This window comes from Mustela putorius, unplaced genomic scaffold (genome assembly GCF_011764305.1).
Source record: "Mustela putorius furo isolate JIRA1106 unplaced genomic scaffold, ASM1176430v1.1 tig00000224_pilon_pilon_pilon, whole genome shotgun sequence".
In the NCBI taxonomy this organism is placed as follows: Eukaryota; Metazoa; Chordata; class Mammalia; order Carnivora; family Mustelidae; genus Mustela; species Mustela putorius.
The window spans coordinates 33,027,784-33,055,485 of NW_025421321.1; the positions used below are offsets into that span (position 1 = coordinate 33,027,784).

The window sequence follows — 27,702 nt, forward strand, 5'->3', positions numbered from 1 at the left end:
GAAATGATAATCACATTTTGATTTTAATTGTCTTTCCCTAATGATTAATGATGTTGAGCATCTTTTCATATTCTTATTTTCACTCATATATCTTCTTTCATGAGTTACCTGTTCAAATCTTTTGCCCATCATTTAAAATTGGGTTATCTTTTTTATTTTGACTTGTAAGGGTTCTTTCTATATTCTGAATATAAGTCTTTTGTCAGATACATGCATTGCAAGTAGTTTTCCTGCCTATTTATATTTTTAATTATTTCATTCAATGAGCAGGACAATTTAATGTTGTGGAAGTCTAATTTATCTTTACTTCTTCTTTTTTGACTATTGTTTTCCATGTCTTACTTAGGAATTTTTGCTTAATTTGAGAAAGATATTCTTCTTTGAATCTCTAGAATGTTAGCTTTTGCAAATACGTCTACATTCTCTCTGGTTTTAAACTTTATACTGTGTAAAATAGTAAATATTGAGATTTGTTTTATCTAGTTTAGTTAATCCCAGTTATTACAGAACAATTTGTTGAAAAGATTATAGTCCCCATTGTTGATACCTTTGTCAAAAATCAATAAACTGTATATTTATGGGTGTATTTCTGTACTCTCCACTCTGTTCAGTTGATTTGTGTATTTGTGTCTCCTTACCTAAATAACACATTCTTGTGATTACAGTAGCTTCATAAGAAGTACTAACATCAGGGAGTGTGAGTACTCCCGCTTGGGGCTTTTTTCTTCCCAAAATTGTTTTGGCTATTCTAGGCCCTTTGTATTTCCATATAAATTAAAGGGTCAACCTGTAAATTTCTACAAAAGCCTCTCAGGGTTGTAATTGAAATTGTATTGAAACTTTAGATCATTTTGAGTAAATCTGACATTGAAACTATATTGCATCTTCCAATCCATGACATGTATCTTTCAATTTTGTAGGTCTCTAATTTCTCTCAAGATTCTCTTACAGTTTTTAACATAGATTTATTATACATCTTTTTATCAATTTAATCCCTATTTTATATTTTTAATTTTTATTTTCCAATTGTCAGTTGCTATTATATAGAAATATAATTTATTTTTGTATATTGGCATTTACAATCCTGTCATCTGCTACTACTATGTATTCTTTATTTCCAAACTTTAATTCTTTTATTTACATTCTTATCTTATTGTACTGGCTAAGACCTCCAATTACAAGTTGAAAAGAAGAGCTAGAAATGGACAAACTTTCATTTTTCCTGATCTTAGGAGGGAAATATTCAGTATTTCACCATCATATAAGATATTAACGTAGGTTTTTTCACAGATGTACTCTATGAGATTCTCTTCTATTCCCTTCTATTCCTAAATTTCTGGTTGTTGTTTTGTTTTGTTTAATCATGAATGGGTGTCCTATTTTGTCATGTGTTTTTTCTGCCTCTACTGAAATGATTATATACTTTTTCTCCTTTATTCTGTTCGCATTATGAGTTAAAATGATTTTTTCAAATGTTAAACCAACTTTATATTCCCAAGATAAACTCTATATGGTCATAATGTATAATTTTTATGTATTTTTTAATTCTACTTGCTAATATTGTGTTAAGAATTTTTGTGTATATCTTCACAAAAATATGTATATATTGACCTATTTTTATTTCTGTAAATGTCTTTATCAAGTCTTGACGTCAGGATTATGCCAACCTCATAAAATAAACTGGGAAATTTTTTCTTCTTCTCCCTTTTAAAAAGTGTTTATGTAAAATTTCTATTATTTTTTTCCCCCTTCAATGAATCAAATTCACAAGTGAAATCATCAGGTATAGAGTTTTGTTTTTTTTTAATATTTTATTTATTTATTTGACAGACAGAGATCACAGGTACACAGGCAGGCAGAGAGAGAGAGAGAGAGAGAGGAGGAAGCATGCTCCCCGCTGAGCAGAGAGCCCAATGCGGGCCCCATCCCAGGACCTGGAGATCATGACCTGAGTGGAAGGCAGAGGTTTTTAACCCACTGAGCCACCCAGGCGCCCTAGGGATAGAGTTTTCTTTGTGGGAAGATTTTGATAGTGAATTCAGGTTGTTGTGGGTTTTTTTTAGATTTTATTTATTTATTTGACAGAGAGAATGAGCAAGAGAGCACAGGCAAGGGGAGCAGCAGAGGGAGAGGGAGAAGTAGACTCCCCGCTGAGCAGGGAGCCAGAGTTCCATCCCAGGCCCCTGACCTGGGATCATGACCCAAGCCGAAGGCAGTCACTTAACTGACTGAGCCATCCAGGGGCCCCTCAGTTTCTTTATAAAATATAGGCTATTTATGGGTGCCTGGGTGGGTCAGTCTGCTTACGTTAAGCAGCTGCCTTCAGGTTAGGTCATAATCCCAGCTTCCTGTGATGGAGCCCCACAGTGGGCTCCTTGCTCAGCAGGGAGTCTGCTTCTCCCTCTCCCCCACTTGTACTCTCTTTCTCTCTCTCTCTCAAATAAATAAATAGAATCTTTAAAAAATAAGTAAAATATAAGCTGTTTAGATTTTTCCATTTCTTCCTGAGTCAGTTTTGGTAAGTTGTATTTTTCAAAGAATTTTTATGTTTCATCTAAGTTATCAACTTCATTAGCATAAAATTGTTCATAGCATTCCTCTATCATAACACTTACAGGATTAGTAATGATATCCCGTCTTCCATCACATATATTGGTCATTTGTATTTTCTTTCTTTCTTTTCTTTAATTGAGCAACCCTGCTAGGGATTTATAAATTTTATGAAACTTTTTAAAGTACTGATTTCCAACTTTGTTAAAAATTCCTACAGTTTGTTTTTCAATATATTGATTTCTGCTTTTGGTTATTATTAAAACTATTATTGTAGTTATTACTTCCTTTGGGTTTAATTTCCTTACCTTGTTTTTTTCTCCTTTTTAAAATGGAAATTTGGATAATTAATTTTAAAACTTCCTTCTTGGGGTGCCTGGATGGCTCAGTCAGTAGAGCACATGACTCTTGGTCTCAGGGGTGTTTAAGTTCAAGCTGGGCATGGGCACAGAGTCTACTTAAGAAATAAATAAACAAAATAAGTAAACTTCCTTCTTTTCCAACACGATCAGGTTAGTGCTATTAACTTCACTCTAAGCACTTCTTTACCTGCACCCTACAAATTTTGAAATATAGTATTGGATTATCATTCAATTTGAATATTTTCTAATTTCTCTTAAAATTTCTTCTTTGATCCATGGTTAGAAGTGCATTATTTAATTTTCAAATATTTAGGATTATCTAGGTAGTTTATTAATTTTTAATTTAATTCCACTGTAGTCAAAGAACATATTCTGTAAGAATTCAATATTTTGAAACTTTTGAGATAAAACAAGTGTGTAATTTATCTTACAGAAGTTGGAAAGTGGACATGAGAGAGGTGTAGATAAAGTTACATGGGAGTTAGAGAAGAGAATGGTAAATTCCAACTGGGGTCTATCATGGAAGACCTATGAAAGGAGGTGACATTTGAGCTGCATCTTGAAGGATGGGTAGAATCAGGAAATAATGAGACAGAGGACAGTGCCTGAGGCAGAAAAAACAACTAGACTAAAATTCCCTTAAAAGGAGGAATTGAGATTATCTTTTATGAAACCCAAGACCCAAGAGCATTGCTCTTGGGAAAGTGACTACAGACTACAGACTATAGACTCATGGCCCCAATATTCTCCATTAAGCTACCTTGAAACATCTGCTGCCAAATAACTCCTTAGACATTTTGAACTCTGGGTCTGACCATCTCCTATTTTAGACACTGACAGCACCACATACTTTAAAGTAGCCAGATTCCATAACTTGTAAAACAATTTTCTTTTTCTTTTTAGTATACTCAACATTCATAGATTTCTTTTTCTGCCCACAGGCCTGGGAATGTAACAGGAGAGATACACTGGGAAGTCTATTCCCAGTCACAGTCTCTCCCTTCTGGGATGTTTAGAATTATTAATGGCATCATCAGAGAAAAGCTTCATTTGTCACTATAGTCATGTGGCAAGAGTCACTCTTACAAGTGTCACAGGCAGGAGGCAAGTGCCTCCTGGGGATCTATGTCATCTGAAAATAGCTCCTAGTTAGAGTCCCCTGATGGGTGAGTGATGCAAATGAGTTTAGGCTTGACACCATTATCTTTCAGGCAAGCACTAGTAGGCCACCATTCAGCTCCAGACACATCTTGGGGCCTTAAAGTTACCACCCCAGAGCTCAAGACACGGATGGTATTCTATTTTCCCCTTCACATGCTTTAGAGTAGCATTTGTGGAAGTCCATCAAGTGAATGAGTGGAACTGAGCTGAGTTTCCCTCTTATCCGAGTGCTGGCACATAGCAGTCATGGCCTTTACCCTATACTTCCCTCTGTGACATGGGACAGTTGCCCTTATTGTGATCGTTGCTTAGGGGTTGAGTTCCCAGTGTGGAAGAGTTGGTTTGGAATGTCGTCTCAGATCTACTTTGATATGCTAACACCTACATTCCCGGCTCAACTTAATACTCCTGCCAACCCTGCCAGATGTCATGGGCTTATCTGTGTCACGGTGCCCCAGAAGGGGGTGAAGGGTTGACCCGGAATAAAAATGCGCTTTTGAAAGTTGACTCTCAAAAGACTGAGAATCCACACCGTGGTCTATCAAGACCTTCAGTTCCAGATAGAATCATTTAATACAATTCCTGGCAAGAAAAGTTAGGTAATCCAAAGTCAGGCTTAGGGTTAGTCCTCTGTGGGTCTAATGAACCCTATTTGAAAAAATCAACTTGCTGTTTCCTTTGGCTTTGCTGAAGACTGTGTCATCTAGCCAGAAGCTATATACAGGGCACACTGGTATGCCTGCCCTCATGTAACACATTTCAGCCATGTGTTTGTAATGAAACTGTCCCAAGGACCCCACCTCCAGTGATTAGTTCCTCCTTGACTTCTGTAACTCCAAGTCTGTAAGGGTTTCCCAGCCAGGACACCATGGCAAAGATGAAACCCTCTCTGGAATATCTGTCCTTAGATGTGCCTGACAATTTTATGTCAGAGACAAAGACAAAGTGTGAGAGCAGAAAGTGCTTCATCTAGGAGTGTGTCATCTCCAACAATGGCATCTGGTTATGTTTCAAGGCTGAATGATCTTGACAAAGCCTGCCAAGTCATTTCATAACAAAGGACAGAGACTGGGCATCTCGTCCCTCACCCTCCAAGTGAGGAGGACAGTATTACAAGGTGCCTATGAGCTAGAGGCTCCCCTAGGTCTGTTTAGCCTACATGAACCTTAGAAAGTTTAGGGACAAACTCTTCAAACTCAAGTCTGGTACCTTCTTCCTTGATGCACTGCTTTATGTTGCTAGTTTTGTGAAACTTATCAGTGACTTTTCCACAGCTCCCTCCCTGCTTTCCTCTCCCTTTGTGGAAGTGGGGCCAGTATTTGAGAAGAGCAAGATTTGGGGGCATCGGGGCTGAAACTAGAAAGAAACCCAAGTGAAAAATCTAAATGCCTAATTAATCAGGCATATCTTTGTCAAAGGAGAGAAGGAGGGAATGCTGATAACCAGAAAGGCCAAGAGAGGCCTCCTTGCAAATGCTTCCTACAGATTCTGAAAATATATTTATAAGCCAAGCCAAATGCTACAAGGAGACATACTCCAAATGTAATGAGTTCAACATACTGGAGTGACACCAATGTCATACTTGTTTGAGATGTTTCCAGCATCTTCCCAGAATGTGCCCAGAGCAGTAACTATTACAACAACCTCATCGAAACAGGAGTGCCCAAGAATGCTCCACCTTCCACTTTAAGGATGAGGCTTTGTGCATTAGCATACATTCCCTCCACGTACTAGAACTCCCTCCTTGTGTATAAGATGCTTGGGCTCCGAAATAATTGGTTTGCATTTAAATGCCCAAATGTGATTATATAACCTTGATTCAATTAACAGGTCTGACTTGATTCAAGCCTTGCTCAGGAATGAGCCAAATAGTCATCTAAATAATAATTAAAACAAGACAAACCAGCCTTGCTGGTCTCCAATGTTGGGGATTGAAAGAACTTCTGAGTCATCAGATGGAGTTGATGGATCTGGAGGTCCAACTCCCAACACTGCTCATTTCCCTTTGAGGTCCAGGGCTATAGGTCTGGGGTTCCCTGACAGTGGCCATCAGGGCTCTGAAAATTGCTCCCTCTTTTCAACTTAGCAATGATAAAATGGAGCCCCAGAGAGGTGGTGTTCTTGGCCCAGGGCTGTTCAATCAGCTGAGAGCAGAACAAGGACTTAAGTTCAGCACAAAGGGGTACAGAGTTCATCTGATCCAATCTCCCACCCAGTTTGGGAACCCTTGACTCTCATCATACCTCTGCTTGGCCTCTATTGGCAACAGAAGTCCACTGCCTCCCCCAGTCTTGGATGACTCCAACTATGACAAATTCTTCCTTGCTTTGGTCCCAAACCCACTTTCCAATAACTTTATCCAAAGATCCTTTTATCTTTTAGGCATCCCAATGTCATTTCTTAACTTACTCATATTTACTCCTTTGAAACAAATTCTGAATCCCAGAAAAACTTGCTCTGCTAAGATATGTTGATAGCAACTTAGACTCATGGTTTCTTACGAAACCCAGTCATGAGCTTTGCCTTGACTTTAGAGTATTTCACCTGCCTCAACAGTAAACACCACCACAGCCTCAGACCTGGGTGGGGGTGGGTCAGGAAATTAAGGAATCCTTAGCATTGTTGGACAAAGTCAACTCAAAGACTAGAACAAAATTGGAGAAGAAAATGAAATGATTAATTCATGTTTTTGCCAGTATAGTGACATATGTTGATGAGAGAATCTGAATTTTTTCTGAATAGATTTCTGTATTAAACTGACAGTGTCATTTATGATTAGTTCATAATGGTATTGTGCAATTTTCATGATGTTAGACATGGATCCCCATGTATAACTGCTAGTTTGCAGAAGGGAAAACCAGATAACTCAGTATTTTGATTAGATATTCAACATGAAGACATTAGAATTAATCAGTTTACATAATGCATGGCGCCCAGAATGCCATACCATAGTGACCTGTATGCCTACCTGTCTTTGCCATTGTGGGCCTTGGAGGCAGAAAATGTCCCCTCATCACTATGCCTTCAGGGTTGGCACAGCTGGCTTCTTGGCAAATAGTTATTGGATAAACTGATCCATAAAATGTTTTCATTCCTGGCTGGTTTGCCAGTTTGAGGGAGTTAAGCCCTATATTCTGAGGTCGACCTTATACTGTGTATCTCAGTACACCTGTATACTGGAGATTTAGATCAGGAAGCAATTTACCATACAAGAGAATTATTTCCTTAAAAAATGGATTCGCCACATATCCCTTCTAAACAATAACCCCCCTCCCCCACAACTTTTTAAATGATCCAATTTACAAAACCCTGGTCAGTATTTCGTAGGAACATGTATCACAAGTGGATGATACCCCATATAGCTTCTAGAGATACAGCAGTCCATTTTGAATGATATGTTTGAGTTCAGCTATACCAAACTCAGGGATCAATCTTAATGCCATTTTGATCTTTTCCACACCTCTGCTGGCATATGCCATCAAGTCAAAGGGACTGGAGGATAAGCAGGAAAGAAGGAATTTCAATAGTCAGAGATCAGCTCCTCTCCACATCCCTGAGCTCCGGGCAGGCAAAGCTCTGGAAATGAGTGGGGTTGGAATGAAATGGATTATCAGTCCTGTCTTTCATTGTTTACCCCAGCCAGAGGAAGCTTTGTCTAAGATAGCTGTGATTGTATCAGCCCCCAGTTAATAATCTCCTTGCCTCAACACTTTACCCTTGTGCTTTGCTCAATCACAGCCCTTTACCCCTGGCCCCACCCAGCCTCCTCCAGCCTCTCTTTGCCTGTCTCTGCCCATGCTTTGCCCTCACTCTACCTGCCTTTATCCTTAAACACACTATGCTCTTTGACACATGGAGACTTTGTTGTCCCTTCTATCTGAAAGAGCCATCCCCCAATCCTTTCTTTGCCATGTACACCCAGCTCAGATGTCACCTCCTTGCTGTAGCTTGCCACAACATACCAAGTAAAATGAATTACTCCTATCTGAATTCCCCATAGTACTCTGTACGTCACATCGTTGTCACATGGTATGAAAGTATTCACCTGTCTCCCTAGTTGCATGATGCACTCTTTGGAGGAGAGGGGTCATTTCTCATTCTTACTTACACTTCTGAGAACATAGGAAGGGCTCTGTGAATGTTGTTGGAAAGTGGCCACAGCAGCAGCAGGGGAAGACACATTTTTGTGTGCTGCACATGTCCTGGGAAGCTCCTTGGGGTCAGGAGCACAGGAAAGGCTCCTGAGTGACAAGACCTCTCGTCCTTCCCTCACTAAATTCTCTAGAGGGGCTCAGCTTGGGTCCTGGAGGACAATGTCCACCAGCTATAGTGCAAGGAGGGGAGGGTGTGCAGGGGAACAGAGTTTTGTTTTGGGGGACCAAAGTACCCTTTGTAGGACATCAAGGTTGTTTTTTAAACTTATGATGATGGCTCCCCAGAAAGGAAGGTAGACAGGGAAATGGGATCATCATTTCTGACCTGGGTAATTTTGAATAAGTTACTTAATCTCCCCTGGGCTCATGATCCTCACCTATACAGATGGGGAGAGAATGCATACCTTGTGTTATTATGAAGACTGATAATCACTACTTACTGAATTTATTGTAGTGCTGAGGGTTTTTTTAAACTTCACCCAGTGAGAAAGCAATGGAGGCAGAATCAGAACTTGAACCACTACACCACATCCAAAGAACAAGGAAAACTGCAAAAGACGACACAAAGAGTAGTGATCATTAGCTACTGAAAGAGCGTTTAGACCTCAAAACCTCTGTCCTGTTAGGAGTCAAAACTGGCGGGGGTGGGGGAACCATTTTTCTCCCTGAGCCATGGCAAATAGTTGTTACAGGAAGTACAAAGGTGAAGGAGTGGCAGGGACACCAACAAATTGTGCCTCCCCTTCCAAAGACTGCCTTCCTTCTGGGAAGTGGCTGCCCAGCCAGGGATTACGTGTCCTGATCACGCTCATATGTAGGTGGAACTCTGCAATGGGTTCCCTTATGGAATGCTGTTAGAAATGACATGGGTCACTTGTAGGTCGAGATGGTTAAGAAGAGGGTGTGAAGAACAAAAGGTAAGAACAATCAAAGTGTCCCTTAATGAAAGAATTGATAAATAAAGTGTGGTATATAGTTATGATGGAATAGCATTTGTCCTTCAAAAGGAAGGAAATTCCTTTTTTTTTTTTTTTAAGATTTTATTTTTTATTTGAGAGAGAGAGAGGGAAAGCACAGATGGAGAAGGAGAGAGAGAGAAGCCGACTCCCTGCTGAGCAGAGAGCTGGACGTGGGGCTCAATCCCAGGATGCTGAGATGATGACCAGAACTGAAGGCAGACGCTTAACTGACTGAGCCATCCAGAAGCCCCCAAAGGAAGAAAATTCTAACACATGATGTCACAGTTTCCCAAAACAAGATGGCAGAAAGCTTCAGAGCGTGGTTGGGGCTCTTGGTTTTCAGAGCTCGGTTTGGGGCTGAGAAGACATTTGTGCTGAGGGCTCACTTTCACGTTCACAGTTCTCACCAACAGAGTCACAACCCCTTGGCTTCCAAGGGATTCCAAGGACTTTGTTACTAAGGAAACCTATTAAAGTTTGCCTCCTTGAAAGGCACTTCACTCATTCACTGAGAGGAGCTGGGTATGGGCTCAGGATATAGGAAAGCAGGGGGAGAAAGGAGCAGTGGCTCTGGGTCAGCCGAGGCAGACATGGGAATCTGGCCTTACGCCGGCCTGCGCAGTGAGGACTAGACCTGGGTCTAGGTTGCCTAGACGTAGGCCTGGTTTGACCTGCTCAGTAGGACATGGCTGCTTGTGGTTCCAGATAGGCAGCAGCCTTCACTGAGTATAGCATCGAAGGGGCCAGGGTACCGTCTTATACTCAAAAGTGGGACATGGGCCAGGGCTGCTGGCTGTGCCACAGACTCCAAGATCAGCAATCAGAGGAGTCCCAGCCTCAGGGGTGCAGCAACCAGGACTCTGGAGCTTGAACGAGGCCATGACCTTATAAACTGGCAGCAAGTACCAGCCATACTAGCTGGTTGTCCAGGCTCTGGCCCCACTGGTTTTGGTGGCCATCTAGGAACCCTGGCAATGACTGAGGGACCCCCAGCCTGAAGTCATGCATCCCAGGTGACTCTAGGGGCCCAAAAGATCACAAGTGACCCTGGGGTTTCAAATCATCATTCCAGGACCCTTGTTATCTTGGGCTTATCACAGGACAGTGATGCTGGGAAAGAGAGATGGTCAGACTGACAATGCAGGGGGGCCGGGGGAGGGGATGAAGCTGGAACCAGACTGGGGAGCCGATAAAAGAGATACAACTTGAGCATATTATCAATTTTGCAAAGAATTGACTGCTTTAATGAATTTGAGCAATTCAGGGTTACCGTCTAATGAAAATACTCTTACATGCATTCTCCCTGTGCTCCCAGGCTGGAGAGGCAGAGATGGAATTAGGACCAGGGAGCTAGGAATTGCACACGAATCTGACAGTTGTCTCAAAATCCTGCACTGTCCATGGGGCTGAGTCATGCAGGGAAAGGTCATGTGAATTGCATTAAAATAAAAGTTGAGAATGATTGGTTTTTAGAGTTTTTTTTTTCCCCCCCAGGGATTCAATGTCTGTTAAATGCATGAATGTCTCCCTCTCCCTTATTCCAGATTAAGATCTCCAGAATTCTCCCGCAGCAGCCATCAACATTGCCGTTGGCTCTTACATCCCTTGCCCCAGGCATCACTACGCTGATGGGCCACCAGAGCCTGAGGCATTCCGAGATGACACATAGCACAAGACACAAAGCACAGATAAGTGCAGAGGTGGCCTCTTCTTTACATCTCTTGTCTCTTGGAGTCTCTTGGAGTTATTACCCCTGTCTTCTCACAATGTAGTATTTGTGTTTTCTCCAGCTCTGGGCTACTGTTGGCATTTGCTTTCACTGAGGCCAAAGAGGTGTGTAAGTACCCTGCCTACAGCCTGAGCCCTGTCTAAAGAAAGCTGTGTTAGCTTCCCTGCATTTTCAAAATTCTTGTACAATCTCAGCCTGGGCCTTGTGCAAAATCCTGCGGATAAGCTTTGGAAACCAGCCTTTGAAGTGGTGTCAAGGCCACCTGGGTCTTTTGCTGCTTCCCGGGAACTGGTCCCAGCGTGATGCTGAGCACGGGCCCCTCCCGCCTGCCAGACCTGGGCTGGCCCTGCGGAAAGGGAGGCCTGGCCCTTGCCAATCAGAGGGTGACTCAGGACTGCCAATCTGGAATCCCAGTTCCCACAACATGACTAACACTGTCCTCCCCACCCACTTCCAGAATGGTGCACCCCCTCTGGCTGTCACTGCTCCCTGTTGTGGGAGGCAATCCCTGCCTCTTGAGAATAGTTTGCCAGTCCCTTCAGCACCATGGTAGGTTGGTGGCTTTGGTGACTTGAGGTCATTCAGAGACCTGCCTGTCATCTCTCCTGTCCCTCCTGCTCTCTTGCTGCTGCTAAGAACAGGCTGAGCCATCCCTGATACCTGGGGTTGAGCAGCGCCACAGAGAGGCCGGGCTGGAATGAGGGTCACAGGGCTGGGTTCATCACACCTGAACCCCAGCCTCAGGCCCACTTCCATGGGAAGCCTAATGCCTTCAGATATCTGCCTATTCTTGGGTGGGAGGGTGAGAGTGGACTCACGTTCTCAGGCTCACCCTGGCTACTAGGTTGCGCTTCTGCTGGATTCTTTCAGCTTGAGTCACTCTGCCATCTGTGTGCTCTGCACCTGCGACTCGGGCCCTGGCCTTGATTTCCACCAAAACCGAACAGTCATGCAAGACCTTTGTGTCGGTCAAGGGCTGCTTAGGAGGAGGAGTGTTGTAGTGATGCAAACCACTTCAAACAACATCTTTGATCATTAATGATCTTCTCTGAGGCCTCCCTCACCTCTGGAGAGGTCTCTGACCACCCCACATCACTAACTGAGCTCATTTTTCTCCAAAGAGTAGTTCATGAACTCCCCACACTAGTGTAAGGGGGGGAAGTGTCTCTTGGGTGTGTGTGTGTGTGTGTGTGTGTGTGTGTGAGAGAGAGAGAGAGAGAGGGAGAGATAGGAAGAAGTGTGTATTTTTGGCTTGTGTATTTGGATTTGGGTTTTGTTAGAACACTTGTTTCCAAGTGAACTTGTACATTTGGGGATGTATCCCCATGATATTTACAGCACCCACTCACTAGAGTGACCCCTGAGATGATATCTACAAAATCCAAATTGTTGAAAGGAACAATGAGTCCCATCTAGTTCAGGAGTCTACAAGCATTTTGTTTGCACATCCTTCAAAGGAATTTTGAAATCTTATGCACTCCCTTAAACATTTGCATGTTGGTCTCCGAAAATTTTCATCTTAAGTTGATATAGGGCAAAAGATTAAATTCCACTGTAAATGTGAAACATTTTAACATTTAACAGTTTAAACATTTTGAAATAACTATTGTCACTCATTTAAATGTATCTAAGTAGAATTTAAATGTGATAGCAATTGATACTATCCATTATCCTTTTTAAAATATTATGAATGAGCTCTTTGTTAGAAATTTTACATTATTTCATTTCCTCCTTGAATATCGATTCCCATTTCTCTTCCCCTATAGAACTTCATATGATATAATATACATTTATGATTAGAAGCTTTTATTAATCACCTTATATTTCTCTTAAAAATGTATACAAATGCAAATTTAATTTCTTTCTTTTTCTGTGGTCATGAAGTTCTACAGCTAGGCTGTCTAATACCATAGGCACTAGCCACTTTGTGGCTATTTACATTTTTTTTTTAAGATTTTATTTATTTATTTGACAGACAGAGATCACAAGTAGGCAGAAAGGCAGGCAGAGTGAGAGGGGGGAAGCAGGCTCCCTGCTGAGCAGAGAGCCCAATTTGGGGCTCGATCCCAGGACCCTGAGATCATGACTTGAGCTGAAGGCAGAGGCTTTAACCCACTGAGCCACCCAGGCGCCCCTATTTACATTTTTTAATTAAGTAAAATTTAAAATTCAGTTTTTTCTTTTTTTAAGATTTTATTTATTTATTTGAGAGAGAGCGCAGAAGCAGGAGAAGCAGCAGAGGGAGAAGCAGACTCCCCATTGAGCAGAGAGCCAGCCATGGGACTCAATCCCAGGACCCTGAGATCATGACCTGAGCAGAAGACAGACACTTAACTGACTGAGCCACCAGGGCGCCCCCAGTTCTTTTTTAAGATTGTATTTATTTATTTGTCAGAGAGAGAGAGAGAGCACAAGCAGGGGGAGTGTGAGAGGCAGAAGCAGGCTCCCCGCTGAGCAAGGAGCCCAATGTGGGACTCAATCCCAGGACCCTGGGATCATGACCTGAGATGAAGGCAGACTCTCAACAAACTGAGTCACCCAGGCATACCCAAAATTCAGATCTTCCTTCCCACTAGCCACACTTCAGGTGCTCAGTAGCCATGTCTGCCTCATGGAACCGCACTGGACAGAGCAGATAGAGGACATTTCCATCATTGCAGAAAGTTCTATGGAAAATGCTGATTTACAGTATGAAAAAATTGTCTCCCAGAATTAGTTATCATCACAATTAGTAGCAACACACAATTTGTAAAAACAACATAAATGTATCACCCGTTTATTGAACATTTGGGTAAGGTACTATTATTAAAAAGGTAAAATTTTATTAGAAACGCCTTTTTGGGGGGTGCCTGGGTGGCTGAGTTGTTAAGTGTCTGCCTTCGCGACTCTGGTCATGGTCCCAGGGTCCTGGAATCAAGCCCTGTATCGGGCTCCCTGTTCTGCGGGAAGCCTGTTTCTCCTCTCCCACTACCCCTGTTTGTGTTCCTGCTCTGGCTCTCTCTCTCTGTGTCAAATAAATAAATAAAATATTTTAAAAAGAAAGAAAGGAAGGAAGGGAGGGAGGAAGGGAGACCTTTCTTAATGTGATGGTTAGTACTTTTTTTCATCTATCCGTGGATGAATAGAACTTTCTCTGAGAATAGTTTCCACATCAATCCGCATCTGTAATTTTCACTTTTAAAAACATAGATGCCAGTCAAATGCTCAGAATGGAGGTGTATTTTTATAGTGGCATTATTTGATTGTGTGAACTCTTTCTGAGTAGTGTGCCCAGAATCACACATAATGACAAGACTACTGTTAGCGATGTATCATCGGATAGCATTAAATGTTCATTAGTTTCTCCTTCACCTTTGTTAGAGTAAGAGGATAATGTCTGATTTGCCAAAGGACTTGTAGTCCAGTCATTAGTGTGGTTCACTTACTCAGCCTTAATCAGTACTTTGAATTGTGTCTGATGGGAGTCGAAGATTTTTACAAATGCTCAGATTGAACAACTTAGACCACATCCTACTTCTGCCAAACATGGGAAAAGGACAACTTCTGCAAGAGGGAAGGGGAGAGCGACCCAAACATGGGAGCATTCACAGGGAGACCAGCTTTAGTAAAAGGGGACACTTGAATGTGAGCATCTAGAAATGAATATCTCTAATATCATCTGCACCACAAACCGTTAGAATGTCTTTGTGTTCCCTGGGCATAGCCCACCCCAGTTTAGAGACCGCTCCTCCAGGCATTGCAAATGCTTCTCCGCTCGGCTCTTGCCTTCCCCTCTCTCAGCCCCCAGGTTTTTTTTAATCCAAATACATGAATTTGTTCAGCACAATTATGGGCCTATTCTTTCTTTCTCTCCTTTCTTTCTCCCAATATTTTATACTTAAAAATGATACACATATATAAGATATATACATATACAGTATATAATAATAAACATAAATCTATCTATAAGTATATGTAGTATGTAATCATTAGCCCTCCACCCAACTTTAGAAGTGGAACAACACCAAATGACCCTAACATCTCACTTTCCTTCCTGGGTCCATGATCAGATTATACTTGAAGTTACATCCGGCCGTGTGATTTGCTCCAGGCAATAGAATGGAAGCAGAAGCAACAAGTGCCGCTTTGAGATGGCCTTGAAGAGGATTTGTCATGCTCCCCCACCCCCACCAGTTTTACTGGAGACATGGGCGGCCCATAATGAACCTTTTCTGTCCTTAAGCTATGAAGATTTCAGCACTTGTTCCTGCAGCGTAACTAGCCCATTATAACTGAAGAAAGCGTTTCTGAAACTTCAGGTCTATTCCTCAACATGGTATTACAGAGACCACCATCCTTGCCATTCCTTAAGGTTTTGCCGTAGATATATACCCCTAAATGACATATTTTATATGGTTTTGAATTCTTTTAATATAAAATCTTTTTTTTTGTTTTTTTAAAGTAGGATTTGTGAGATTCATCAATACTATGAATATATCACAATTTAGCCATTCTACTATTTATAAATGGTTAATTCGGGTTTCTTCGCTGTTATAAATAATGCCACTCTGAATATGCTCGTACACATCTGCTGGGACAGATATAGGAAATTTTCTCCGAAGCAGCAGTTCTCAAAGTGTGGTCTGGAGACTTCTGGAAGCCCCTGAGACCCTCTCAGGGACATCTACAAAGTCAAAACTAGTTTCATAATAATAAAATGTTATTTGCCTTTTTTATCCTCATTCTCACCTAATAGTGGCATTTTCCAGCAGCTATAAGCCAAGAGATATCTCAACACACTGATGTGGAAGCCCTGACAATCCTGTCCTCTAACAAATCAGATTTGCAAGACTATTGAGCAGTTCTACTCATCCCACTGGAAAATGTAGTTATTTTTCACAAATACATAATTTATGTTGTTATGTTATAGCTCTGTTATTGTTATGCTTACACGAATTGATTTTTTTTTAATTCTTAGTTTTAATTTCTAGCATGGTAAATATGAGTCAATATAACTCACCTACGCAAAATTATTTCAATTACTTGGTGTCCTCAATAACATTTCAGAGTGTAAAGGAGTCCCAAGACCAACAGTCTTGAGAACTGCTGCTCTAGGACATGTAACCAGAAATGGAATTGCTGGGCTGTAGCTTTTGTACATCTTGAACTTTCCTATATCATGTAACAAGAGTCTTCCCAAGTGGTTGTAACAACTCACCCCCCCACAATGAGCAAAGCATGGGAGTCCCTATAGCAGCCCAGATGATCTACGATCTTGGAAAGCCTTGTGGAGGCGGTGGGTTTGAAAAGCACCCATTTCAGGGGCACCTGGCTGACTAAGTCAGTTAAGCATCCACTCTTGATCTCAGCTCAGGTCTTGATCTCAGGGTCTTAAGTTCAAGCCCCCTGTTGGGCTCCACACTGTGTGTGGAGTCTAGTTAAAAAATAATAATTAATTAATTAATTTTTAAAAACCTATTAATTCCCTCTGTCTCCCCCTACCCAACCAGTTTTCCAGGTGAACCAGATTTGAAATCAAAGCGATTGTGAGATGCCCCAGATTCACTGAGGACAGCTGTGGGTTGAGGTCCTGGAAAGGAGAGTGGGTTATTGCAGACTGGTGGTTTGTTCATCCACTTTGGGTCTTTTGGCAACCATGCTGATTTTAGATCTTTTTGCAATTGAAAATGGTTACTATTCCCCCCACTCTCCTCATTAAGACCCCTTGGTCTCCCCCCCCAAACCCCACCCCACCAGCCTTCCTTCCCAGAGTTCAACTTGCTGAAATAGTGAGGGCAAATTTTCTGCACATCAAGATTCTTTAACCTCTCTGGCCTAAAAAGAAAGCCCTGAGGTGGCCATTATTGGCCCTCTGGCTAAACTGAGCTGGAAAGAAACTTCACCCCAGAGAAAAAGTGAGTTTCCCAGCCCTGCCCTGGAAGGAAGAGCCGAGAAAGCCTGTTCCTGCCTCAGAAACCTGAAGAGGTAAAGCTGATTTTGCATTCTGTTATCCCAGTGCATTCCCAGGCAGGGGCCATTAATAGCTTATAATATTCTTTCTTTAAACACAGACACACACACCTGGGAATAACTGTGCTCACAGGAAGTAGGCCAACCATGCGCACAACCGCCTGGAAGAATAAAAACTCTCCTGATTTTCAGAAACATGTTTACTTCAGAGCAGGGTTTTTACCAGGAAAAACGCTGCTGGGTTGTGCTGGCTCCTTCAATGCCCTTGTCCCCCCTCCCTTCTCACAAATCTCCTACTTCCGTCGCAAGTTGGCAGGAACTTGCTGTTCCCCGGCCCTGGGAGTCCTGCCAGAGCCCTCCCATTTTCCGGAGAGGTTCTCTTCAATTTCTAAGGAGAGTTGTTTAAAACCGGACGCCACACGGAGCCCGGGCTCCTTGCCCTTCCACCCCCGGGCCCCCCCACCCCCGGGCCCCATGGAGCAGGCGCCCTCCGTTCACCATTCTTGACTTGGGAGGCCACAGTGTAACTGAAGCCAACCTCCTTCTGTGGGGCAGGCAGGCACAGGCTCCCGGCCAGTGTGGGGAAGCTGCCAGAGGAAATTTCGCTGGGCGACGAGGCTCCCAAAAGCCTTCCAGCCACCACTTCCCTCAGCCCCTCCCGTTACATTCTCCCTGTCCCTACGACCAGGAATCCTGAGGCCAGAAGAATTAGACAAACTCATCTAGCCAGTCCTTCAATCAGGGCCAGATTTAAACCATCACAGATTACAGGGAGATATCCCGCTAAAAAAAAAAACAACCGAAGGAGTGTCTACAGCTTTCATTCATTTAGTCTGAATACACTATTCTTTGAGCAGAAGGTGTTCATTCATACTTGTATTCATTCATTCATTTGCTATTCAGCGACTTATCTAGTGTAAACCAACCACTGTTCACAGCACTGTGCCCCCTGTGGATCTTACCTACTGACGAATGTTGGGAAATTAATACAAAGGAAGGAATAGGAAGTCATTGGAAATATGACAATAAAAACAGTCATTAGGAGGCTGCTGAGTGCCAGGGAACGATGATATCCCCTGACCCTGTTGCAAACTTACAGATGCATGCAAGGCTCACCAGGCCTGAAGCCCAGATCTGGCCACTGGGAAGGCCAGAAACCCAGCCAGAGTATAACAGCTAATGGGAGTAGGAAATTGGAAACGTGGCTTTGGATTTTCCCCAACACATGTGTGGAAGGAGGTGGGCCATCTGAAGCTTCGGGGAGGGGCTGGAACCAGCAGCCATCGATGTCACCGCCCATGTCTGGGGAGCAGCTGGCAGTCAGAGGGTCTCCCCCACCACCCATCCAGGTTGGGGGAGGGGCCTTGGTCTCCTGGCCCAGTGCTGCTATTCTGGTTGTCGCAGGAGCTGGGACATCATTATACCCACAGGTCACCCATGATGACAGAGGGGGAGAACCCAAAAAGATGCCACCACTGCCTTCCTCGAGAGCTGTGGTCATGTCCACGGCTCTCCAAATCAAATTCTGTTTTCCTCAGTGAACTAGTCATCTGCGTAGGATGGCATTATCACTGTTTCTGATTATGTTTCTTGAGCAATGCCTCCACCATTTTGCTTTCAGTTTCTCTAACTGTCACAGCTTCCTGTTTAACTGTCACATGAATTGTGACCTATAAATACTCTTTCATTCATTCGGCAAACACACACTGGGTGGCAACCATGTGCTGGGCTCTGTGCAGGATACAGAAAATGTGCTTTGGCGGGTAAGGCAGGTCCTGCCCTGAGGGTTGTAACAGGAGAGGCAGGCACAGCACACACCTTAGAAATGTTCTCTCAGAGGGGTCACTGAGCCGAGAGCTCTGGGGACCGAAGTGAGGGCATGCCTTTACCATGGGGTCATCTCGAGATCTCACTTGGTGTGGAGTATTTTGTGCTTGGCACAGAGATCTCAAAAGCCTCAGCTCAGAAGGGACAGTGAGCTCATTGGAGATGAATGAATAGAAGTTTCCAAGGCAGGCACCTGATGGGGAAAGAGTAAGGGAGTATTAAGGTCAGAGTGCAAAGGCTGAGAGGCAGGAAAGAGCAAGGTTCACTGCAAGGCAAATGCATGTTCCCAGGGCCAGAGCCTGAGTATGGGGGCAGGGAGGTGGCCTATTGGAGGGGAGCTGGGGACAGAGGGTGGAGAGGCCAGAGGTTATGGAAGCCGTGCCAAGGAGTGTTTGGACCTTATCTTATAGGAAGCAAAAGGGGACTGTGGAAGGTTTTTAAAGCCAGGCATGACCCAATCAGATCTGAGAGGTACACTCACATACATACACTCACATACATACGTCCATACATATATTTATATATTACACACATACATGTTTGTAAACACAAATAGATACCTATAAAATCAATGAAAATACCTAAATATTCTAAATATGTACCCACTTTAAATACATATGTGTTTTATTTCTCCCATATAAACCTGGATACATCAGTTGCTATGCTTTTCTTCTTCTCTTCTCTCTCCCCTAGCCAGTCAAAAACTTGAACATTACCCAGGAGAATTCCAGTTTTCTTATTAGAAATATAAAGAAAAAGGGGTGCCTGGGTGGCTCAGTCGGTTAAGCACCTGCCTTCAGCTCAGGTCATGATCCCAGAGTCCAGGGATCGAGCCCCATGTCGGGCTCCCTGCTCAGTAGGGAGTCTGCTTCTGTCACCCCTCCCTGTTCCTTCTCTTTCTCTAATAAATAGGTAAAATCTTTTTAAAAAAGAAAAACATAGTTAATACTCAATTGGGGTTTTTTTCCCTTTTCTTCCAAAAGATGCTTTTGAAAATTAATAGGCAAGGCTATAGAGAGGTGGATTTAGAAGTGAACAGGAGGAAGAGGTAGGAAGGTGACAAAGAGGTCTCCTCCTTCCCCACCACTGGGGTGACGCATGGCATGGAAGGAGGCTGGAGGCACTGGCCCTGACGTGGGGAAATGGGATCCAGTGAAAGGCTGCCAGCACCTTGGATTTGATGACTAGAGGGCCGTACAGAAATGATGCCCACTCCTGCAGCCCCTTCCACCTCCTTCCTGGGAGCAGATCTCTGCATCTGGGCAGAAGCTGTTGGCATCTCTCTTGGCCAAGCTATCCATCAATAGTTGGCTCTGTGGTGCTGGTGGCAGTCCTGAGACTGCTGAGCTCAAACCAGACTGGCTAAGTTGAGAGTCTAAGGCAGCCCTCGCTCCCCTCCCTCCAAAGTACCCCAGAAGTGCAGTGCCCAACAACCATGCAAGAGGAGGAGAGAAGTGGTGGGGAACTGGAAGCCATATACATATCACATATTATTAAAGAGAATTTTGAGGTGACTTACAAAATCCACTCAGTAAGTCAGAGATCTTGGGATTACCCATAATTCCTCCCTCCTTCTCACTCTTCACGTTTAATTCACCTGTCAGTTCTTCCTCGGATGCGTATGGCAAGTCCACCTACATCTCTTCATCCCCGCCAAGTCCAAGACCCATCATCTCTCACTGTGTGGGTGAGTTTGCTAGGGCTGCTTGTAACAAAGTGCCACGGACAGAGTGCTTTATAGAAATTTATTCTGGGGGCACCTGGGTGCCTCAGTTGCTTAACCATCTGCCTTCAGCTCAGGTCATGATCCCAGGGTTCTGGGATCGAGTCTTGCATCAGGCTCCCCGCCCCATCTGTCTGATACTCCCCCTACTTGTGCTCACTCTCTCTGTCAAATAAATAAATAAAATCTTATTTAAAAAAGAAATTTATTTTCCTGCAGTTCTGGAGGCTGCAAGTCTGAGATCAACACATCAGGAGGGCTGGTTTCTTCAGAGGCTTCTCTCCTGGATGCTTTGATTCCATCATCTCCCTGTGTCTTCACATCATCTTTTTCTGTATGTGTGTCTGTGTCCCAATCTCTTCTTATAAGGAGACCAGTCCTATTGGGTCAGGGCTCACCCTCATGACTTCATTTAAGCTGAATTTATCCTGTCTCCAAATACAGCCCCATCCAGAGGTCCTGGGCACTAGGACTTCAACACAGGAGTTTTAGGGGAACAGAATTCAGCCCATGACCACTACAAGAATAAAGGCAGATGCAGACGTCTTATGACTACTCTCCCCACTTACATCTTTGGCCCTCTCTAATTCTCTCTCCGCACAGAATCCCTAGGGAATTTTTAAAAACATGCATCTTACCATTTTCCTCCTCTGTCTCCAACTCTTCAGTGCCTTTCTATTGCACTGGAACAAGACCTAAACTCCTTGCCCTGCATGATCTGGCTCCAGTCTACCATGGTCAGTCTCTTCTCGTGTCCCTCCCTACCTCAGCCACCGCACTGCTGTCCCACCCAACTTCTCTCCACTCCCCGAGCAAGCCAAGGATTTATCCAACTCAGAGACTTGGACAGCTGATGCACTTGCTTGAAAGCTCCTTCTTACTTGTGTAGCATGGCTGTCCCCTCTGTAGTCTTTCTGTCTCAGGTGAAATGTCCCTCCTCCGTGTTCTCCTCTACAACAGCACGTCCTCCACAGCGCTCACACATGACTGCTATCCCTTTGTCAGGTTATCTATTTATTGACTGTGTTTTATTTCCTCTACTAGGAGATGAGCTTCATGAGGACAGGGACTTTGTCTGCATTCCATGGCTTTCTCTCTAGCACCTGGAAGAGTGCCTGCATATTACAGGGGCTCTGTAAACACAAACTGAATGAATGATCATGCCAGAGTAAATTATGTGGAAGATGGACCCATAAGAACTGAATGACTTGAGTTGTTGTATAAAATAGTGTTGGATACACATTTATTAAATTTCAAAGACTTTTGCCAAAATGACTATTGTAGAATGGTTGTTCTCGAACCTGCCTTTCTGGCAATAGTGGAAGAGCAGGAGCAATTTCCTGTTGAATCTGCTTCCAGTTCTCCACCATTAAATCATCTCATCAGTGGAGGAGAGCACGCCCCTTTAATTGCCTAGGGCATGGCCAGCTGGCCATTAGAGTGCCCCATTAGAGTTGCACAGCCTTTGGCATTGACATTTCGAAATGGTTCAAATCTTGTCTCTGCTATTATAAGCTACATGGCCTGGCAAGGTCTAAGATACTCCCTGAGCCTCCCTCTCCTTTAGAGGTGGATTGGAGAGAAAAGTACCTACCTCTCAAGAGTGTTCTGAAATTAAATGACATAATAAATAAAATTCAATGAAACACATGACACAATGAAGTGTCTAACATAGTTCTCCACACGCAGGGAATGTTACTGAGTGGTAGCCATGATTACAGATCCGGGAAGCTATGAGGCCGGACTTTGGAGCACAGTCATGGAGGCAAAGAAAAAGAGATAAATTAACCATGTGATTATGAGATGGCGCTGATAAAAATCTGTGATTATTTGAAGTGAGTGTGAGAGATGAAGCAACATTAATGGAACGGAACTCGAAATTTCTAGCCAGTTGATTGTGCAGTCATGTGTTGTCATGCCATCAGCAGACACTTCCACACAAAAGCTGCCGTGTAGAATACCTCCACAAATCATTTTGAATTCAGATCACTCACTGCTTGATCTTTAGTACTGGATATCTTGAAAATGGGGCTTACTTGTGTTTAAGAAGTCTTGTGAGACCTAGTCACTTCCTGGCCAGTGGGGAGAAGAAATCTTAAGCCATAAGGAAAACCTGGAGTGTTTTTCTTTCTGTGTATTTCTAAGTTGTATTCATCACCTGGCCTTTCCCTTCATATGTGACTGAATCTTTCCATTTCTTTTGCATGGTAAGGGGAAAGGCTCCTTCCCTCCCTGAAGGAGGGAGGGAAGGAGCCCTCCTACAGTCCTCCCAAGGTTACAGATTTGGGCTCCTGTCCTCTGGAGAGCTCCACCTGCTGCTGTGGACGTCTTCTGCTGTCCAGGACTCTCAGGCAGGGGCATGCTGAAACCACGCAGCAGGGAAAGCATAGAAAATAGTGTTCCTGAAAACTGGAAACCTGTATCCCACTGAAACCAGGTTGACAGCTGCAAGGCAGTCTCTCAAGTTTAAGGTGGGTGAAAGAAAAGCTAGAAGGGAGAGGAATCATCAGGAAAGCATTAATAAAATCGGGATCCAATCACCACTACCTTTGACAAGGGGGGGAGGAGGTGAACGTAATTGTCACAATGAAAGTCAAACTCTTTTATCCTCCAGTTCAGTCCCAAGTCATGACTTTTTTTTTTTTTTTAAGATTTTATTTGTTTATTTGACAGAGAGAGATCACAAGTAAGCAGAGGAGTGGGGGAGGGCAGGCTCCCTGCTGAGCAGAGAGCCTGATGCGGGACTTGATCTCAGAACCCTGAGATCATGACCCGAGCCAAAGGCAGAGGCCCAACCCACTGAGCCACCCAGGGGCCCCAAGTCATGACTTTTAAAATTACAGCAAGAAGGGCTGAATGTAAATAAGTGTTGAATAAAGTAAGTTACAGGAAAAAAACCCAAGCATGCTCCAGAGAAACAAATGCATATGTTCATCTAGAAACATGTAAGAGAATGTTTAAAACAGAGTTATTCATAATAACCAAAAAGTAGAAACATCTCAAGTATCCATCATTAGTAGAATGGGTAAATAAATTGTGGTCTATTTATGTAAAGGAATGCTACACAAAATGAAAAAGAATGAACAGTGAATACACTCATCAACACAGACAAATCTCAAAGATATCAGGTTGAATCTAAGAAGTCAGACACACAAAAAATGTGGCAGATATACTCTACAGTGACCCCCAGGAAGTCACATCTTTATATAAGCTCCTTCTTTTGGCTGCAGGTGGAGACTGTGACTTATTACCAACAAATAGAGCATGACAAAGGGAATAGGGTGTTTCTTCCTTGATCAGGTTATGGTATATGTCATAGTAATGAGACATCACTCTTGTGATTTTTTACTCTTTTTTCAATAGATTTGTTACTTTATATAAGACTCTGTCTTTGTAAACTAGAGAGAGATATTCTTCCTTACCCTCATGAAGTAATTTGTCCATTGTAAGAGAGCCCATGAGAGGGCCATGTGGCAAGGAACTACAGTTGTTCTCTAAAAGCTGAGAGTAGGGTGCCTGGGTGGCTCAGTCAGTGGAGCGTCTGAATCTTGGTTTTCACTCAGGTCATGATCTCACAGTTGTGAGATGCAGCCCTGTATCAGGCTCTGATCTCAACCCAAAGTCTGCTTCAGATTCTCTCTCCCTCTCATTCTCTGCTCCTCCATCCACTTGTGCACTCTCTCTCTCTCTCTCAAATAAAGAAATAAATGAATAAAATCTTAAAAAAAAAATAAAAGCTGAGAGTGGCCCTTAGCCAATAGTCATACAACCACAAGGAAGTGAGTTCTGCCAACAAACTGAATGAACTTGCAAGCAGAGCTTTCCCAAGTGCAACTTTCCCAAGGGCAACCAGATGAGAACACAGCCCAGCCAACACCTTGACTGCAGCCTTGTAAGATCTTGAACAGATGATACACCTGAGCTGTGTCCTGACTCTTGACCCACAGATATCGTGAAATGCTAAATGTGTGTTATTTTAAACCACTAAGTTTATTGCAATTCTTTTTTTTTTTTTTAAGATTTTATTCATTTATTTGTCAGAGAAAGAGAGAGAGAACACAAGCAGGGGGAGCAGCAGTCAGAGGGAGAAGCCGGGTCCTTCCTGAGCAAGGAGCTCAATGCAGGACTTAACCCCAGGACCCTGGGATCATGACCTGAGCTGAAGGCAGACACTTAACCAACCGAGCCACCCAGGCATCCCAGTTTACTGTAATTTGTTATAACACAATAGACAACTAGCAAAAAATATACCGAATGATTCCAAGTTCATGAACAAAAAAAAACTAATCAGTGGTGAATAGAATTCAGAATAGTGGTTCCCTCTAAAGTAAAGGAGGGATTATTAACTAAGAAGAAGCAAGGGTTACTTTCTGGAATGCTGAAAATGTCCCATATATTGATCTACTTACACCTTTGTATACATATGCAAAAATTCATTGAGTTGTACACCTAAGATTAATGCACTGTAGACACTCTACATATATATTGTATTCTTTGATTTGAAAATTTTAGAAAATCATAAGAAAACCAAGGGAGAAAGGGAATTCTGAAAGAGGGTCCTTTGTCTTTCTCTTCACCAGTCTTTTTTTTTTTTTAAGATTTTTATTTATTTATTTATTTGACAGAGATTACAAGTCAACAGAGAGGCAGAGAGAGAGAGGAGGAAGCAGGCTCCCCGCTGAACAGAAAGCCCAAGCGGGGCTCAATCCCAGGACCCTGGGATCATGACCTGAGCAGAAGGCGAGGCTTAACCCACTGAGCCACCTAGGTGCCTCTCTCTTCACCAGTCTTACATCCAGTTGAATCTCCAGCAAAGAGTGTGGAGGCTCATAGAATTTGGGTTCTAAGACATTTCCTCAGCCCTCCCTTGGCCGATATGCACTCCCTGACTCACATGCTCCCTCCCTAGTTACAAAATGGACACTTGCAAAATTCTGGGCAGAACTAAGAATTTTTAAGTAGACTCATGGTATAATTTTATGATGAGGGCTTGATAAGCCCTTATGATGCAGAATACCTCTGATGCAGATGTCCTCTGGATGAGACTCACTTGTGATTATCTCCCTCTGGTACTCCAGAGTGTCCCTTAGCTAGTGTGAGCAAACTTGGCCAACTGTGCAATAACTACAATATACCTCACATATTTGGGGATTCTGGAAGTTTTTGGTTACCTCCTGCCTCTTGAAGTTAAATCACCTAGACAGGCACGCTCAGTGCCCAATCCCACCACACCCCCCCCAATTTCAAGCAGAGTTTCCTTTCCCTTCTTTGCTGGACTCTCCTGTCTGCTCTGCTCCTAACAGGACATAGTCAGCTTTTTTTCTTTCTTTTTTTTTTTTTTTAATTTATTTGACAGACAGAGATCACAAGTAGGCAGAGAGGCAGGCAGAGAGAGAGGAAGGAAAGCAGAGCAGAGAGCCCGATGCGGGGCTCGATCCCAGCACCCTGGGATCATGACTTGAGCTGAAAGCAGAGGCTTTAACCCACTGAGCCACCCAGGTGCCCCCATAGTCAGCTTTATTGCTGGATTTTCTGCTGATAATCTAGCTCTGCCTGTGTTCTCCAAGTGGGTGTCAAGGAAGTGCTACTGTTTCTCAGCCCTTCTTCTGGGTACTTATTCATCCTAGAATTTTCCTCCCCACTTCTCTTGGAAATTAACCCTTATCTTTATATAAAGCAGAGTCAGTGAGGATAACTACTGGAGAATAGCAGCCAAGATGCTTGGACAACTGTGACTCTGACCTTCCTGACCCCCAAGTAAGGGTTGAGAGGCAAGGGAAGGACAACAGATGAACCCCCCACCCTGACCACTGCCATGGTCACAGCACATCACCCTAGAGGTATGTGCCTGAGCCTTTCAAAATATTCAGAACCCTTGGGGAGGAATCTCAGCCCTGTGATTCTCACAATCAACCCTGGTCTCTGTCCTAGCATCAGAGCAGAGGTGGATCTATTATAAAGCCAATGAAACTTTAGACCCAGGTACTCTCTCTGCTTGGGCTTCTCCTTGGCTCTTGAGAGGTGCTAGCAGTTGGTTCATAGGACCATGAATTTTTATAAAATTGGCAGTGCGTGTGTGTGTGTGCACATATATATAGTATATGGGTATATTATATTGGACAGGACATAATATACAATGTAGTCACATATGCAATATATTATAATATATGATATATATATACCATTTATGTTTCATGGATATATATTGCATAATGTGTTTATATGTGTGCATATGTTTATATAAAATGTACAAGTCACAGGGTTCATCTGTAATATATATTATATGATATGCACACATAAATATAGTTCTAAGTATAGTTAGACATAACATAGTTCTAACAGAATAGTTTAAAACTACTCTCCCTCCTCCTCTATCATGCATCCCCCAAGGTTGGGCAGCTCTGGAGTGGTCACAGGCATTCTGGGGATCTGGCTAAGAAGAATTAAGTTGGGGGTACATTTGGTGTGGGTTTAAGGGAATGTTTGCATGTCATTTCCATGTGCAGTTCAATGATGGCTTGCCATCCACTCCGCCAGGTCAGCCAGAGGTCAGGGGTAAGCTGTGCCATCAATGTGACCTGTGACACCCAGCACCAGAACTCAACAGGTAATGGAAGGGGAAAAAACAAGGATTAAAATGTATAAGGTAGTATATGGAAAAATTCTTCCAGTTATTTTTTAATGATTTTTAAAAAGATTTTACTTATTTATTTATTTATTTACTTGAGAGAGAGAGAGACCCACACACAGCCACACATAGCAGACATGTACACATGAGCCCACACATAGAGGAGAGGAAAGTATCTCCACACTGAGCACAGAGCCAGACTTGGGGCTCGATTCCATGACCCTGAGATCATGACCTGAGCTGAAACCAAGAGTCAGATGTGTAACTTACTAAGCCACCCAGGTGCCCCCAGATTCTTACAATTCTTAAAGTTCTGAAATGAAAGAAACAGTTAAGGTTTTCCCAGACTTAAATGCAATCCCAAAAAAGCCCACAATATTACCAGTGAGTTGTGAAGCTGAAAGAAACTTTACAAAACTATCAGTAGCTTAGAAAAACAAATTTCAAATATATTAGAGTTAAGTCTGAATTGTCTTCCTATTCTCTCCAGAGAAAGTGATAATACAAAATTATTGTCACATGAAAAGAAAGAGCGTATGCAGAGCAAAAGAAAAAAAAATTATAAAGGTGTGTCAAACAACAAATTAATAAAAGTGTTATGTTAGTTCTCTCGATTCTATATTTATGGCATTTTTCATAAAATATATAGTTTGCAGTGAT

At 42.9% G+C, this 27,702-nt stretch overlaps 1 long non-coding RNA gene across 8 annotated transcripts in view; it reads left to right on the forward strand.

Annotated features, from left to right (window-relative positions):
- The window catches only part of LOC101679918, an 84,391-nt gene that overhangs the window by 34,026 nt on the left and 22,663 nt on the right, over positions 1-27,702 (forward strand). For 2 of the 8 annotated variants that reach the window (XR_001177784.2, XR_006606059.1), the window contains exon 3: positions 26,952-27,021. The exons of 4 other annotated variants lie outside the window; for them this stretch is intronic. This is a non-coding gene — a long non-coding RNA (uncharacterized LOC101679918). 2 more of the 8 variants (XR_006606058.1, XR_001177780.2) reach the window with 2 other exon arrangements.